Source organism: Myotis brandtii, unplaced genomic scaffold (assembly GCF_000412655.1).
Source record: "Myotis brandtii unplaced genomic scaffold, ASM41265v1 scaffold2398, whole genome shotgun sequence".
Lineage (NCBI taxonomy): Eukaryota > Metazoa > Chordata > Mammalia > Chiroptera > Vespertilionidae > Myotis > Myotis brandtii.
This window is the reverse complement of record NW_005359053.1, coordinates 22,002-40,262: the sequence shown is the minus strand read 5'-3', so window position 1 is coordinate 40,262 and position 18,261 is coordinate 22,002. Positions and strand designations below refer to the sequence as shown.

Genomic DNA, 18,261 nt, shown 5'->3' with positions numbered 1-18,261 from the left:
AATTTTATTGGGGTGACATTAGTCAACATGAACATATAGGTTACATGTGTGGATTACTGATTTACAAAATTTATATATAGGACCATGTGCCCACCACCCAAAATCAAATCTTCTCCTGTCACCTCATATTAGGACCCCTTTCTTCCCCCACACCCCTCCCTCTGGCAACCACCACACTGCTGTTTGTGTTCATAAGTTTCAGTTTTATATTTAACATATGAGTTAAATCATATAGTTCTTAGCTTCGTCTGTTTGACTTATTTCACTTCTCATAATGTTCTCAAGGCCTATCCATGTTGTTGGAAATTATGCTATTTCATCCTTTCTTATGACTGTGTAGTACTCCATTGTGTGTATATATACCACATCTTCTTTATTCAGTCTTCTAATGTAGGGCACTTTGGCTGTTTCGAACTCTAGGCCACCATGAATAATGCTGCAATGAACAAAGGGGTGCATATATCTCTGCATATAAGTTATTTCGAGTTTTTTGGGTATAAACCCAGGAGTGGGATTGTTGGGTCGTATGGTAGCTCTATTTTTAATTTTTTGAGGAATCACCAGACTGCTTTCCATAGTGGTTGTATCAGTCTACATTCCCACCAGCAGTGAATGAGGGTTCCCTTCATACTACAGAGCTATGATCATCAAAACAGCATAGTATTGGTAGAGAAACAGATACACAGATCAATGGAACAAAATAGAGAGACCAGTTATAAAACCACACATGTATGGACCGATAATTTTTGACAAAGGAGCCAGGAATGCACTTTGGAGTAAAGATAGTCTTTTCAATAAATGTTGCTGGGAAAAATGGAAAGCCACATGCAAAAGAATGCAACTGGATTGAAGTTTGTCTCCTCTATCTTCTTTAAATTTCTTTAAGTTTACTTTCAAGATAAAATATCTATACTAATAAAAGGGTAATATGCTAATTAGACCAGACATCTTCAGGACATTCTTCCGGACAAAGCTACAGTGTGGGGGGCCAAGGCAGGGGCGATCAGGCCAGCAGGGGAGAGCAGTTAGGAGCAATAAGGCCGGCAAGGGAGAGCAGTTAGGGGCGATCAGGCTGGCAGGCAAGCAGTTAGGGGCGATCAGGCAGGCAGGCAGACAGAGTGGTTAGGGGTGATCAAGAAGGCAGGAAGAGTGGTTAGGGGCAATCAGGCAGGCAGGCAAGCAGTTAGGAGCCAGCGGTCCAGATTGCGAGAGGGTGCAGGCCAGGCTGAGGGAACCCTCTCCCCCGTGCACAAATTTCATGCACCGGGTCTCTAGTATTAAATAATTTGCTTGTAGCAATAGCTTACTGATACAATAATTAAAGGAAATATAAGTGAGGACACTAGTTATCTGCTGTTGATTATTGTCTGCACTAGTTCTTTTTTTCCTGAATTATAAACTGTTTTAATTAACTGATAAATATTGAACTTTGTAGCCTATAACAAATAATACATCTCCTCTTTAAGCTCTCATGGAACATTGACAAAACTCAGTTAACTTCTTAGTCACACATTTCAAAATATCAGAAGAAAAAATTAAAATATATTCTCTGACTACAAGGCCATAAAACTCAACTAAAAAAAACTTTTGGGGGTAATTTTTAAAGCAATCTCTTCAATTACAACTTGGTCAAAAGAGAATTATTCAAACTACTATTTAAAAGATTACAATGAGCCCAGCCAGTGTGGCTCAGTGGTTGAGTGTTAACTCATGAACCTGGAGGTCGTGGTTCTATTGGTTTGATTCCTGGTCAGGGCACATGCCTGGGCCTCCAACTTGATCCCCAGGAGGGGGTGAGCAGGAGGCAGCCCATCAGTGATTCTCTCTCATCATTGACGTTTCTATCTCCCTGTCCCTCTCCCTTCCTCTGAAATCAATACAAATATATTTAGAAAAAAATTATTATAATGACAGCTCTATGTCAAAACTCAGGGTGTGACCAAAGTTGTACTCAGTTGAAAAATATCCTTAACGAAATAAGCCAGTCAGAGAAGATAAATATCTCACTCATTAGTGGAATATAATGAACAACATAAACTGATGAACAAAAAAAGAACCAGAGTCATAGAAGCAACAAACAGACTGTCCAGCATATGAGGGAAAGCAGGAGGTGAGGGGGTAAGAGATCAACCAAAGGACTTGTATGAATGCATATGAGCAAATCAATGGACACAGACAGTAGGGGGGTGAGGACATGTACTGCAGGGGCAGGTGGGGGGTGGGAGGGAAAACTGGGGAGAGGTCAATGGGGAAAAAAGAACACTTATGTAATACTTTAAACAATAAAGAATTTAAATTGCAAAAATATATATCCTTAAATATTTTCAGTTAAAAAAATAAAGCATGAAATTAAATTGAATTCATTAAAAAAAACAAAAAATACTTCAAGAAAGCAGATTAAGTTTATAACAAAGACAAGAATTAATGGATTTAAAAACAGAAAAACAGAATTTATAAATCCAAACCATACTGATATCTAATAACTATAATCAAGAAAAGAAGTTAGGAAACACAAACAAAATTAGAAATTTTAAGGGAGAATAACACTTTTTTCCTTAAAATATGTGTTTTATTGATTTTAGAGAGAGAAAGGAAGGGAAAGGGAGAGATGGAAACTTCAATCAGATGCTTCTTACACTGGGGATAGAGCCCGAAACCCAGGCATATGCCCTGATGGGGAATCAAACCTCTCAGTGCATGGGACAACGCCCAGCCAATTGAGCCACATCAGCTAGAGCACTTAATATTTTTAATTTTGTTTATTTATATTCTTATTTTTATTTTTTAGAAGACAGTATTCATTGTTACTGTATTTCAGGCAACTGTATTTTAAAACTCTCATGGGGGGTTCATGTCCCTGTAACCAGGAGAGGTGGAAAGAACACATATGTTTGTGTAGGGAAACTGGTGACCCTGTTTTATACAACCAAACAAGAATGCAATTTCACTCCTGAGTCATTCTTTGATCTTAAAGGATGAATAGAATCCTGAGCATCATAGAGATATATCATGGATGAAACTGATAATGATCATTTGCCATACTTTCCAACCTTATGAAAAATTTAGAGGGATGGATTCTATATTCTTTATAGTAATCAAAGAATCACGTTATAGGAAACATTGAAAATTTTCAAGGGGACACATTAAGATAACCCAATAAAATACAGAGAAACACCAACCATTATCAATCATATGTATAAACCCCCTTACAAATGGGCATCATTCCTCCATACTTCAATGAATAGATGCATAGCATGAAGAATAAACATTTTGCATAGTGATTTAAAAATTTGCTTTATCATATTGAAATTAATCTGTGATTTGAGGTGGTAAGGTCAACCTACTTATTAAAATTTATCTTTCAATGAAGAGTCATCTTGGAGACATGGATTTGATAATCATTTTGAAAGTGGCTAAGTTAGGGATAGGAACACTGAGCTGAAAGAGAACAGGATCCTAATGAGGAGAATAAAACCCAGTGACCAGCTATTAAACACACTGATATGTCAGAATCTACATTATCAGGAACAGCAGTTGAGAATGATATACAAAGAAATGTCAGTCATAAAAGTGAACAGCAGAGGTCTCAGATTTTCCTCTCATACAAAACTGTATAAATTGCCTTGGTCATTAAATGTAGTTTTTACATAGGAGTAGTGCAATTCAGGATGATTCTTTTAGTAAAAAAATTATTTGGTATGGTATATGTCATTTGAGAAAAATTATTCTAAAGATATCCATGTTGTTTCATTAGGTAAATAGAATTTTCCAAATATATCTGATCCATGATGGAAATAAATTTGGGAAAGTAGAAAAACAACAAAGACAATAGTTGTTGAATATCTGAGAGAGCAGAGAACTTAATTGAGTTACATATGTTGAATAGAGAAGATGAGATCAAAGAAACAGAAATTCCAGGAAATAAATGGAAACAGCAAGTTCTAGTTTCATGGTCTGAAGATAATCATGATATCTGACTCTGAGCCTTTGACCTCTGCCATCATGGGCACATCTTTAGTCTTAGGACAACTGGCCTGTTTGTAGTTTCCTTCACAAAGAATGTCTTCGGAGCCTGTTTGATGTCTTTATTCCTGAGACTGTAGATGAAGGGGCTCAGCATGGGTGTGACCAAAGAGTACATGACCCAGGCTGTAGCACTTGAGTGCGCATTGTGGGTAGCAGCAGAGCTGAGGTACACCCCTAGGATCATACCATAAAATAAGGAGACAACTGAGAGGTGAGAGACACAAGGAGAAAATGCGTTATACTTCCCCTGAGCTGATGACATTCCATGTGTGCAGGACACGCTTTTAGAAATGAGTAAAGGATCCCAGCAAAAGGACCACCACCAAGCAGGAGAGCTGAAAAAATACATTGCCATGTTAGTTAAAATTGTGTCAGAACAGGCAAATTTGATCATCTGATTGAGTTCACAGAAAAAGTGTGGGATTTCCAAATCCATGCAGGACAGTCCTAATTCCATTTAGCATTGTAGCAAGGGAATCAGGCTAATCATGATCCAGCCTATCAGAACCAGCAGTCCAAAGAGCTGGGGGTTCATGATAACCATGTATTGCAGGGCATTGCAGATGGTCATAAAACCATCATAGGCCATGATAGTGAGGAGGAAAACATCCAAATCAGCAAAAAGTATGACAACATACATCTGGGTGATGCAGGCTTCATAGGTGATGGCTCAGCTATGTGTCTGGATGTTCCACAGCATCTTTGGGATGATGTTGAAGGTAAAACAGATGTCTACCAAGGACAGGTTGGAGAGGAAGAAGTACATGGGTGTGTGGAGGTGGGAGTCAGAGCTGACAGCCAGGATGATGAGCAGGTTTCCAAATACAGTGATCAGGTACATGGACAAAAAAAGCCTAAATATGAGGGGCTGCAGTTCTGGTTTCTCTGAAATTCCCAAAAGAACTTCTGAAATTTGTGTGAGATTTACAGGCTCCATGTGGTGGAGGTGACTACAAAAATAGATGAAAATAACATGACTAATTTTCACCCAAAGTTGCATTACTCAGCTATTTGAAATACTACAATTTATATTTTGTAGACCAGACATTAATTTTAATATTTTGTGTATGGATATAGCCCCCTTTAGGGGATATCAGCCCTGATATGGAATATTTGTCCCAATCACCTATGTGTCTGAGGGGATCATGTATTCTACAGTTTTAATGAGAATTTCTTTGTTTCTCAGGAATGCTAATTGAGTGCTGATCATGGTGGCAGGTGGTATGAAGAAAAGAAAAGCACATCTAAAGGAGACAGTGAGTAGGGCATTCTATTTTTCATGGGTGTGTAGGTAGGTCTGCAAACAAGGTGACATTTGAACAGAGACCTCAGAAGTGAGCAGGAAGAATTCTGAGCTGTCCTAAATTAAATAACACTGAGCCAGTGAGTGAGATAAAAAGATAATAGTAGTCAATCAGGTAAAAGACATGGACTCAGTTACAAAAGATTGCTTACATTCTTGACTGTATATTGGAACTTAGAATCAATTTCTGTAGCGACCACTAGATGCCCCTGCATCCTGCCCTTGCATGAGCTAGGACTGCTGCTGCAAATTGGAACTTAGAATCAATTTCTGTAGCGACCACTAGATGCCCCTGCATCCTGCCCTTGCATGAGCTTTCAGGACTGCTGCTTGTAACCAATCAAAAGTAGTAAATATTTCTTCCTTGTGTACCTATCCTAGAACTGCCCCATGTCACCTTCTCCTGTGTCACTCTCCCCCCTTGGCACCCCCCCACCACCACCACCAGCATTGGTAGCCAATGTAAATTCTTTTAAAACAACTTACCTCTTTCTTCCCCAAAACATAAAGTGTAAAGAGCTGTCCACTCCAGGACAGTGGACATGTCTTTTCTGTGTGGCTCTGAGGCTGCTGGTTCAGATTTCATGCCCCAGGACCTGGTCCTTTGCTGGCTGGCATTTGGCTCAATAAACACTATTTTGTTTTTAAAGAAAAGCTTTCAGCCCTCAAAATTTTTTCTTTAACACAAGAGAGGAAGGGAGACACAAGGCTCTGTAGGAAAGTGTGAGCCCTGCAGCGTGACTAGCCAGTGCAAAGGTCCTGAGGAAAGTGCTTGTTTCAAATGTTCAAAAAAAGTGAAGCCAGGTTCGAAGGTGGATGAGCATGAAAGAGAGTGAGGAGAAGTGGTGGCAGACACGTTGAGGACTGAGGTGGCCTCTCTACTATGGCTGACACCTCAGGCACAGGGACTTCCTTGTACATACTACCACTTAAGCTCTTATTATTCTTGTGGCAAAGGTGTCCTGTGAATGGAAACAGATCCCTTCCTTAGTACCTTGTCTTGATTGAGTTCTGGCCCCATATTGTAAGAGCCACCTTGGAATGTATGAGTGCAGCTACCCCTGGTCTGAGAACTGCTCACATTCACAAATCACACACATGCACACACACACACACCACACCCCAATTATTTCCATGTCTGTCTCACCCCAGTCATACTGATTATGCCAGGAATGAGTACAACACAATTGGCCAGAGCAGTGATCTTTCACCTGTCAAATATAGAAATGTTTCCAGGAATTCCAAATATTAAGCCTTCCATAGACAAACAAACTTGGGGCTCCATACTGGGATGGCCATTTTCTGCCCTGAATTTAATCACACATATAAAAATTTGTTAAATAATGTAGAGGAGAGAGAAATCAGGGGATAAAAAATTAAATGGAAGAGGAGGAATAGAGATTTAACAAGCTCAGGTGAGAGACTGTGAGGAAGAATACTCTTCTTGGGTCTGGCAGCATTTAAACCCTTCACACATTCCATTGATGCCAGCAAAAATAAGCTTGTCCAAAAGACAGACATGCCTTCCTTATTGTACATCTTCATAACGAGTAAAGGGATACACCAACACTTCAAACACATAAAGCATAACAAAAGTTGGATATATTTAGTATTAAGAAGTAAAAGATTTTTCTGTACCTATTCCATGGTCACTTGACCAATTTTTTTTTATGTGGTCCAATAGGGGATGAGGTTAGCCCCTTTCTCCCTTTTCTTATGTGGCATCTTTTGTATTATTTCTTTGGTTTTGGGTTTTCATCTCTTCTTTGACACACCCAGCAGACATACTCTGGTCCTGGTTCCGGTCTTCATCCAACATGCAAATCCTCCCCAGACCATGCCTTATAAATCCTGCCCACACCATGACAGTCCTATCTCTTTATAGGGAATAGCTTTCTTCATGTGATTCTTCCTGAGGACATTATTTTAAACACACATTTATTTCCTTGGTCTCCAGGGAATTCACCTGCTTTGTTCACATTTGGATTTTTCACAAAGGTATGTGAATAGAGATGCACTTACACAGAAACAAAACTAAGACTGTGAAAAGTGATAAAATGAAGGATTAATGAAACCAGGTTAAAATGAGTAGTTTCAAAACAACTATGGCAAGGAAAATTGAATGGACAATTAAACACTTACTGAAACACGACACCAAATAGCGATAATTTAATAATATCAATATGGCTTGACTATTAAATCATAAAGACCTAGATCTAAAAGCATATAATGTAGCATGTTTCTAGAATATTCTGGCATGTAGCAAATGCTCAGTTATTATTCACCAAATGAATCTGGAATTAGGTTTCAATGTATATGAACATTTACCATATGGCAAGCTTGTACTTCAATACAGTAGAAAATATTGAATTGTTAAATTAAACCTGGCATAAATGGCTATCCATTTGAACGAATATGAAATTGGTCCTCACCATCAGACATCTTACAATATCAGAGAATACGAACTTTGTGTCAGAATAACCAATACATTTCTTGTGTACATTAGAAACTACACATAAAATTTACAGGTGGGAAAACCATCTTAAATAAAGTAGGAAACTCAGCAGTAAGAAAATAGATATTTTCAAATAAAAATTTAAATTTTTATGATGAAAAATATCCTACAAAAATCAATTGAGAAACAATGATCTATAGAAACTATTTGAAATGCTGTACAAAAATGGGAAATATTATGTGGGCACATAATAAGAATAGGTAAATCAAAATGGTGATCAAATAAATAAAGTTTGCTGAAACTGAATAATAGTTTGAGAAAATAAAAAATAAAATGTCTTTCACACCCTCAACCTAGGGAAAAACTGAAAGAGCAGTCGCATTGATTGGAGTTGGAACTTTAGATTGGTACTAAGAAGGAGTACCCAAATTTCACTGGTAGAAAGTGTTACAATTTTGGAAAACAACCTGAAGTCAGCTATAAGTATTACAAATAATGATGCTATTTAACTCAGAGTCTCTCAGCCTCAGCACTGTCGACATTCTGGGCCAGACTGTTCTCTGTGGTGATGTTTGTCCTGTGAATTGAAGGTTGTTCAGAGCATCCCTGCCTCCACCCACCCCTCTCCACTGGGACAGTCACAGATCTCTCTGGGCATAGTTCAATATGTCACGGGGGACAAAATCACCCCTGATCACAACCACAGTTTGAAATTAATAATTTAAACATATTTTATAGCATGGATATGATAGCAATTCAATGATAATGAGTATAAAAGACCAAAAGTGTGAGTAGCAGCCACACTATGAATTCTTATGTAGCTGCTGAAATAAATACATTAATTAATCAAGCAAACAAACAGCAATCCCTCGAGCAGCAGTTGCTCTCGGGACTGTTGGGAGAACAGGCTGAAGGGGGGTGTGGACTAAGAACTGAAAGACCAGGGCAGAGGTAACTGTACTGGTTTGAGTGGGAGATGATGGGGTTGGTCCAGGGTGAGGGCCATGGAAGAGGTGAAAAGTGGGTGGATTCTGGATGGATTTTAAAAGTAGAGCCCTCGGAGTTTGCTGATGTGGGGGTAGGGGGTAGAAAGGGACAGAGACAGAGAGAGACATGGATCACGCCATTATTTTGACTTGAGTATCTGGGCCACTAGGAAGGACACTGAGGCCCAGAGAGGCAGAGGGACCCCCCAGGGTGCACATGGGTCCACAGCGGCCTCATCCCCAGCCATGGCCTGGCCCTGATGTGAGAGCCCTGGTGGTGTGGGTATCGTGAGGGGCGGAGCCTGCTCAGAGCCAGGCACCTCCTCCCTTTGCCTCTCAAGTCCACATCCCAGTACTCCCCCTCTGGCTCTGTTCTCTTCCTTTCAGTCTTGTTTCCAGAACTACTGCTCCCTGGAGACTCAGACCATGTGCTTCTGATTCCTTTGTCCTGAAGTCATATGGCATGAGCATCCATGAAAGCCTTATGTGGAAGAGGCTGGAAGCAGGGGTGGGGATGGGGCACATTCCTCACTTGGAGGTGGGGAGGGCTGTGTCCAGAAGCCCAGCAGGACCTCCAGGGAATCCAGCTGAAGGGTGTCATCCTCCCAGGCCAGGGCAGACTGGCCGCTTTGCAGAACAGCCTTTCTTTGGGGCCCTTCAAGTGCCTGCCCACAGGCACAGCTCCAGCTGCCCTGACCAGTCACCCCTCCCACCCCCTAGCCCTTCAACACATTTACTCCTAGGAGCTCTGACTGGGGGATTTTCGCCATCCTCTCCCTCTCTACCCAGCTCTGCCACTCCCAGGACCTCCTTCCCACTGGCCACCACGGTCCTGGCTCCTCCTCGGGCAGTCCCAAATAGCCCTGGCAGGGCTGTGTGTGGCCAGAGTCACAGGGCAGGTGTCCAACTCTCTCTGGCACTTTTCAGGTCCTCCTCTCCACACTGGGCATGCCTGGTTCCCTCCTGCCTCTCCATGTCAAAGGCCTCAGGGGGGTCTTCTTAACTCATTTGTACTTCACTGAGCACTGACCCTGCCCTAGCTAGGGGAAGACAGAGTGACCACCATTTAGAAGCTCATACTTATAGAGGCCTTTCTGGGCCTTAATAAAGCAGCCCAGCCTCCTCCCAATGGTCTATGAAACAGGCTCTCATGTTCCTGTTTTATAGATAAGGAGACTGGAGCACAGACAGGTGAGATTGCTCACCCAGGGGCACACTGCCAGACGGTAGCAGAGTTAGGACCTGACCCCTGACCACTCTGGTCTTCTGCTCTCGTGAGAGCCATACACAAGGTTCCAGCTTTCCATTTTTGTCTAGAGGAGAGAGACCGAAAATAGCAAATGAGCAAGAACATACTATTCAGTGACAACGATGAAAATCTCAAAGGAGGGGGCTGGGGGAATGTCGGCTTGGAATGTGGGTGAATAATTCACTCATTTTTATAACCTATAAAAGCTGGCATACTCCAGGTCACAATTTATTACAGGGGAAGGATACCAATTAAAATCAGTAAAGGAGAAGGCACATGGGTGGGACTGAAGAGATACCAGACATGAGCATCCAGGTGTTCTCTCCCAGTGGAGTCCCAACTCTCAACTCACCCAACAACGATGTGACAATATGCACTATTTCCAACCAGGAAAACTCGCCTGAGCCTTGGTGTTCAGGGTTTTTACTGGAGGTTGTTCACATGGGCTTGGCTGACCACTCATGACCACTCATGTGCTGACTCAGCCCCTTCAGAGAACAAGCTGACATTGCCTGGTGGCCCAAGGCCTCCACCATGAATCACATTGTGAGCATGACTCCCTGGCATGGTCTAAGATCTGAGGTATACAGATTCTCTGATCAGGCAAGACACTGCAGGGCCTTAAAGATGACCGCCCCAGAAGAAGGTAAGTGCATCATGCAGACAGTCCTTCCTTTGGGAGGTACAGGATTGGAGAACCCCAAGCCCTCTAGTTAACTCTTTACTGAACAATACTTAATAGTGGACCAGGAATGCATATTGAAAGAATTCATGTTAAAGCTAAAGTTGGAAGTGGGTGTTTACCTTATCCAGCCTTCAGATGAGACTGCAGCCCCACCATCACCTGGACAGCAGCCTGTGAAAGACCCTTAAGGAGAAGCCATGCAGATATCTGGGATGAGAGAGTTCCAGGCAGAGGGAACAGAAGGTGCAAAGGCCCTGAGGTGGGACTGAGCTTCCATGGAGAGAAGAAAGGCCAAGACAGGATGAAGGAAGGAGGTGAGATCAGAAAGTCCATTTAGAACAAGGTTAGAATGCCTTATGGACAGGATGACACCCACCTGGGGCCTGAACAGCTGAGCTGTTGTTGGTACCATACACTATGAAGGGGGAAATCAGAGGACAGACTTCAAGACAGCCCTCATGATCCCTGCCTCCTGGTATCCAAGTGTAATGCCCTCTTCTTGAGTGCGGACAAGGCCTCATGACTCACTTCTAATAGTAGAATAAGACCAAGGTGGTGAGATGTCACTTTTAAGATTTGGTTATAGGAGACTTAGATTTCCATCTTGCTCCCGTGGCTCTCTCTCTCTCTCTCTCTCTCTCTCTCTCTCTCTCTCTCTCTCTCTCTCCTTTTCCCCTCTCTTTCTCCCTCTTTCTCTATCTCTTGCTCTGGTGAAATCAGCTGCCACATTGTGAGCTGCCCTGTGGAAAGACCCATGTGGTGAGGACCTGAGAGCTGCCTCCTTAACAGCCAGCGAGGAACTGAGTCCTGCCAACAACACCTGAGTGGCCTTGGGAATGGACCCTTCCCTCATCAAGCCCTCAGCTGACACAGTAGCCCATTAGAGACTCTGAAGCAAAGAAAGCAGAGAAGCCATATCCCATTCCTGACCCACAAAAACTGTGAGATCATAACTGTTTGCTGTTACTTTAAGCCCTTACATTTGGGGCAATTTGTTGCACAGCAATAAATCACTAACACAACAGATTTGGCTAGAGATTAGGAAGTGAATCAGGAGTTACAGTGTTTTCAAGTTTGAAATAAAACTGTAATAGACATCTGGCTTGGGCTGGCTTCCCAGACTGCAGAGTCTGAGACAAGGATTGAGTGCACGTACTTTATAAGAAGGGGATCTTAGAAAGCATGAGTAGAAAAGGAAGGTGAGATGTAGGCAGCAAATACTGAGTTTGAATGAGCCCATTTCTGTGGTGGGCACCTGGGGCTCAAACCCTCCTGGGACCTCTGAGAGTGTGTAGGACACACAGTTGAGAAGTGAGGGAGCTGGGGTACTGATCCACCAAAAGTGATGGAGGGTCATTCCCAGGGATACTAACTCCCTATCAATTCTGATCTGCAGCCACACGAGCCCCAGAAAGCCCCAGACAGAGCATCTCAGGTGTTCACCAGAGCAGGGACTACAGTGAGACCAAAGAGGCACAAAGATTGATTGTTCCCTCGGCCTCTGCTCTACATTGTTGTGACAGATTCCTTCTTAATTCAACATTTTGCTACTTCAATCACATGCATGTTTTGCATTAATTTTCATTCTGTTAAAAATACTGCATTCAAATATTAGTCATCTGACTATTGAGTTCTTTGGTGCCCCCTTAAATTTTGCTTCTGAGGCAAGTGCCTCACTTCTCACCCTAGTCCCATCCCTGGGGTTCATAGATGAGGGCATCAGCACACATGGAGAGGACTTGGGTATCAGCTGCCACATATGAGTCAGGGCAGACTCAGTTCTGCTCTAGTAACAAGCAAACCTCAAAACTCAGGGGTTTAAAGCATCAGAGATTTTCCTTTTCAACTGGCTACTGTCTGGGTGAAAAGGAGAAGAAAAGAGTATGTGGCCCTTCTTAGCCTCCTTCCCTGGATTCTTTTTCTCTAATGTGGTGAAATGTATGTAAAGTAAAATTTATTATCTTCACCATTTTTTGAGTGGACACTTCACTGGCATTAAGTATATTTACATGCAATCATCACCAGCATTCATCTCCGGAACTTTCTCATCTTCACAATCTGGAACTCTGTCAATTAAACACTGACCCCTCCTCCTCCTCCCCCAGCCTGTGGCGCCCACCATCCTACTTCCTGTCTCTATGAGTTGGACTCCCCTTGGTACCTCATAAAAGTGGAGTGTTACAGTATTTGTCCTTTTATCACTGGTTTTATTTCCTTCAGCATAATGTCCTGAGGGTCATCCATGTGGTAGCATGTGTCAGAATTCCCTTCCTTTAAAAAAAAATGAGTGGTAAAAACACAAACAAAATTTATCATCTTAGCCATTTCTAAGTGTGAAGTTCAGAAGTGTTAAGCACATTCATGTGCAACAGACCTCCAAAACTTTTTCATCTTCCAAAACTAAAACCTACTAAACACTAACTCCCCATTTCCCCTCCTCCCACACCTCACAACCATCATCCTATTTTCAGTTTATATGACTTTGACTACTTTAGATAGGTCATTTACTAGTAATTGAAATCATGCAGTATTTGTTTTTGTGACTGGATTCTATCACTGAGCATAAGGTCAGCAACTCTCTCTCCTCTTCCAAATACCTATTTCTGTGTCGTGGGAGAGAAACATCTATCAATTACCTCCCATATGTACCCTGACTGGGGATGGAACCTGCAAACTAAGCATATGCCACAACCTTTTTTTTGGTGCATGGAACGATGCTCCAAATAACTGAGCAATGGATCAGGGCCATATCCCACAAATAAATGAGTAGCTATGCAGCATGAAAAATATTTTTGTATAGAAATAAATTATATGGCTTTTTTTTTTGCTTCACCACATTGAAGTTCACCTCTATCCCTAAACATATAATGTCAGTCTACTTATTAAAAATGTTTTGCCCTCACTGGTTTGGCTCAGTGGATAGAGCATTGACCTGCAGATTGAAGGGTCCCAGGTTCAATTCCGGTCAAGGGCATATGCCCAGATTGCAGGCTCTATCCCCAGTAGGGGGCGTGCAGGAGGTAGCCGATCAATAATTCTCTCTCATCATTGATGTTTCGATCTCTCTCTCTTCCTCTTCCTTCCACTCTGAAATCAATAAAAATATTTTTGAAAAAGAAAAATAAAATAAAATGTATGTTTCCATGTAGACTGTTCTTGGAAACATGTATTTCATAGTCAGTTTTTGCCAGTGGCTATGGTAGTCATGTGGACATTCAGCTGAATAAAAAATATAAAACCAGTAGATGAGCTATAAAGCATGTTAAAGTCTACTTTATCAAGAAGAGCAGTAAAGGTGGTGCTATAGAAAATAATGCTGAACATAGAGGTGAAGCTGTGGCCTCAGATTTTTGTCTAAAATAAAAGTATGTAAATAACCTTAGTAGCAAAGTATAATTTTGTCCATAGGAGTAGTAAAATTCATGACTATTCTTTCAGGAAAACAATAGAAAAAAACACTTGAAATGATACATATAAAAAAAGAATAAATTATGCTAGAGTAATTTATGTTAATCCATGAGATAACTGAGAATTTCTAATTGCATATGGTCCAAAGACTGGATAATTTGTGTCAGATTTCTGTGTCTGAGCTTTAAACCCCAAATTCATGGGCAATTCTTCAACCTAGTATAGATGGCTCTTGAAAAAGCTTATCTTCACAGAATTTTTCCAGGAATATGGTCCAAAGACTGGATAATTTGTGTCAGATTTCTGGGTCTGAGCTTTAAATGCCAAATTCATGGGCAATTCTTCAACCTAGTAGAGATGGCTCTTGAAAAAGCTTATCTCCACAGAATTTTTCCAGGGCCCTCTTTATGTCCTTGTTCCTCAGACTGTAGATGAAGGGGTAAACACCTAGGACTGTACCATAAAATAAGGAGACAACTGAGAGGTGAGACGCACAGGTAGATAATGCTTTATACTGCCCCCTGAGCTTATGGGATTCCACATATGGAGGCAATGATCTTAGAGTAAGAGTAAAGAACCCCAGCAAGGGGAACACCACCCAGCAGTACAGTTAAAAATACATCATGGGCCCTAACCGGTTTGGCTCAATGGATAGAACGTCGGCCTGCGGACTCGAAGGTCCCAGGTTCGATTCCGGTCAAGGGCATGTACCTTGGTTGCGGGCACATCCCCAGTAGGTAGTGTGCAGGAGGCAGCTGATCAATGTTTCTCTCTCATTGATGTTTCTAACTCTCTATCCCTCTCCCTATTTCTCTGTAAAAAAAAATCAATAAAATATATATTTAAAAAAAATACATCATGGTGTTATTAAGAAAGGTGTCAGAACAGGCAAGTTGAGTTCACAGATAAAGTGGGGGATTTCCAAGTCTGAGCTGAAAGACAACCTCAACACCATTAAGCTTTCTAGCAAGGAATTTAGGACACTCATGATCCAGGACACCAGAACCAGCAGTCCACAGAGCCGGGGGTTCATGATGACCATGTAGTACAGAGGGTGGCAGATGGCCACAAACCGGTCATAGGCCATCACAGTCAGGATAAAGTTGTCCAAATCTGCAAAGAGGATGGGAAAATACAGCTGGGTGATGCAGCCTTCATAGGTGATAACATTGCTCCGTGTCTGGAAGTTCACCAGCATCTTTGAGTTGGTGGTGGAGATGAAACAGATATCAAGGACAGGTTGGAGAGGAAGAAGCACATGAGTGTGTGGAGGTGGGAGTCTGAGCTGACAGCCAGGATGATAAGCAGGTTTCCAAACACAGTGATCAGATACATGGAGAGGAAAAGCCCAAATATGAGGTACTGCAATTCTGGTTTCTCTGAAATTCCCAAAAGAAGACACTCTGAAATTTGTGTGATTCACTGATTCCATGTGGTGGAGGTGACTAACAGGAAAGATGGAAATAACATGACTGATTTTCACACAAAGTTGCATTTCTCACATATTTGAAATGCGACAAGTCCTATTTTACAGTCAAGATATTAATTTTAATATTTTGTGTATGGATATGGTCCCATTTAGGGGATATCCAATGCCACCCCTGATATGGAATATTTGCCCCAATCACCTATGTCTCTGAGGGGATCAGGTATTCTAGTTTTATTGATAATAAAACTCATGTTCCTCAGGAACTTAAATCCAGTGCTTACCATGTTTTAGGCACTGTCCATTGAGGAAGAAGGAATGTAAAAGCAAATAATAAAATAAATTATTTCAGATGGGGGCAGGTGGTATGAAGAAAAGCAAACCATGTCTAAAGGAGAGTTTCACATCTAAAGGAAGCTCTATTTTTCGTGGGTGTGTAGGTAGATCTGTAAACAAGGTGACACTTAAACAGAGACCTCAAGTAAGTGAGCAGGGAAAAATTCTGTGATGTCCTAAATTAAATAACAGCGGGGCCAGAAAGTGAGAGATAAAGACAATAGTAATCAACCAGCTAAAAGCTGTGGGCCCACTTACAAAAGACTGCTCACATTTACAAGACTGAATGAATATAAGTTGAAACTTTGAATCAACTTCTGTAGTGACCACCAGATGCCCCTGCATCCTGCACTGCATGAGCTTTCAGACTGTTGCCTGTAACCAATCAAAAGACGTAAATATTCTTCCTTGTGTACCTATCCTAGAACTGCCCCACTTCACCTTTTCCTGACCCCCATCATTAGCCAATGTAAGTTCTTTTAAAACAGCTTATGTGTTTCTTCCACAAAACATAAAGTGTAAGAGGACAGGGGACATGTCTTTTCTGCCTCGCTCTGCTGATAGTAGTTTAGATTTCATGCCCCAGGACCAGGTTTTTTTCTGGCTGGCATTTGGCTCAATAAACCCTATTTTGTTTTTAAAGAAAAGCTTTTGGCCTTCCAATTTCTTATTTAACACAAGAGAGAGAAGAAGGCACACGGCTCTGTGGGAACGTGTGTGCCCTGCAGAGGGACTAGCTAGTGCAAAGGCTCGAGGAAGGTGCTTGTTTAAAGTGTTCAAAAAAAGTGAAACCTGTTTGCAAGGATGAGCATGAGGGAGCGTAATGAGAAGTGGGCGCAGATACAGTTGAGGAGTGAGGTGGTCTGTCTTCTATGGCTGACACCTCAGGCACAGGGACTTCCTTGCACATACTACCACTTATGCTTTTTATTCTTGTTGCAATGGTGTCTTGTGAATGGAAATAGATTCCCTCCTTAGTATTTTCTCTTGATTGAGTTCTTGACTCATATTGTAAGAGTCACCTTGGAGTGTATGAGTGCAGCTACCCCTGGTCTGAGGGCTGTAGGAAGACCGGAACCAGAACCAGAGTGTGCTCACTGGGTGTGTCAAAAAAGACTTGAAAACCCAAAGCCCCCAAATAACATAGAAAAGGTGCCACATAAGAAACAGGAGAAAGTAGATAACCTCATCACCTATGAGACCACATAAAAACAAATTGGTCAAATAACTATGGAATAGGTACAGAAAACATGTCTTCTACTGCTTGATAACTTGCACATCCTCCCCAGTCCATGCTTTATAATTCCTGCCCACACCATGACAATTATATCTATTTATACTGAGTCGCTTTCTTTTTAAAAATATTTTTATTGATTGCAGAGAGGAAGGGACAGAAAGAGAGAGAGGAAGACAAACATCAATGATGGACTTTAAGGGAGAGATTGACAACAATACAGTCATAGTAGGAGACTCTAACACTCCTCTGTCATCAATGGATAGATCTTCCAGACAAAAAATCAAAAAGGAAACAGTGACCTTAAATGACACACTAGGTCAGATGGATTTTATTGATATACCAGAGGCCCAGTGCAGGGATCAGTGAACCTCCGTGCCGCTGCAGCCTGGCCTTACCTGCCATCTCATCAGGCTCCAGCCTGCTGTCTGCATTGATCCTGCACAGCACAAAGTAGTGCACGAAGCGGCAGGCAGCCCAGCCTGCTCCTGCTCATCCCGGCCCTGCTGCACCTGCCACCACCACCGCTGCTCCGGTGTACAGGGGGAGTGTCCATGGGCAAGGCTCACACTACGCACCGCCGCAGCTGCGCTCGCCAGCTGTGAGCCCAGCATCTGGTGCCCATCTGTCAGCTGAGCAGCGCTCCTGCTGTGGGAGCGCACTGACCCCAGGGGCCAGCTCCTGCGTTGAACATCTGTCCCCTGGTGGCCAGTGCGTGTCATAGCTACTGGCTGGTCATCCGATCGGCTGGTCACTTAGGCTTTTATATATATAGATACAGAACATTTCACCCCAAAGTAGCCAAATACACATTCTTCTCAAGTGCACATGGAACATTCTCAAAGATATACCACATGTTAGGACACAATAAAAGTCTCAATAAGTTTAAGAAGAAGCAAAAGAAGTCTCAATAAGTTTAAGAGGATTGAAATTCTACCAATGATCTTCTCTGACCACAATGACATGAAACTAGAAATCAACCATGAAAAAAAAAAAAGCTCAAAAATACTCAAACACATGAAGGCTAAATAGAATATTGTTAAACAATGAATGGGTTACCAATGAGATCAAGAAATATATTTTTTAAAGTACCTGGAAATAAATCAGAACAGAAATAAATGACATAGGAACTACAAAGAAAGAAAGCAAGCAA

General features: G+C 41.8%; 2 pseudogenes; both read right to left on the bottom strand.

Annotated features, from left to right (window-relative positions):
- Nucleotides 1-4,000: 4,000 nt before the first annotated feature.
- Nucleotides 4,001-4,963, bottom strand: LOC102249521 (annotated as a pseudogene).
- A 9,492-nt stretch (nucleotides 4,964-14,455) lies between these two features.
- LOC102249230 lies at nucleotides 14,456-17,513 on the bottom strand (annotated as a pseudogene).
- Nucleotides 17,514-18,261: the final 748 nt, after the last annotated feature.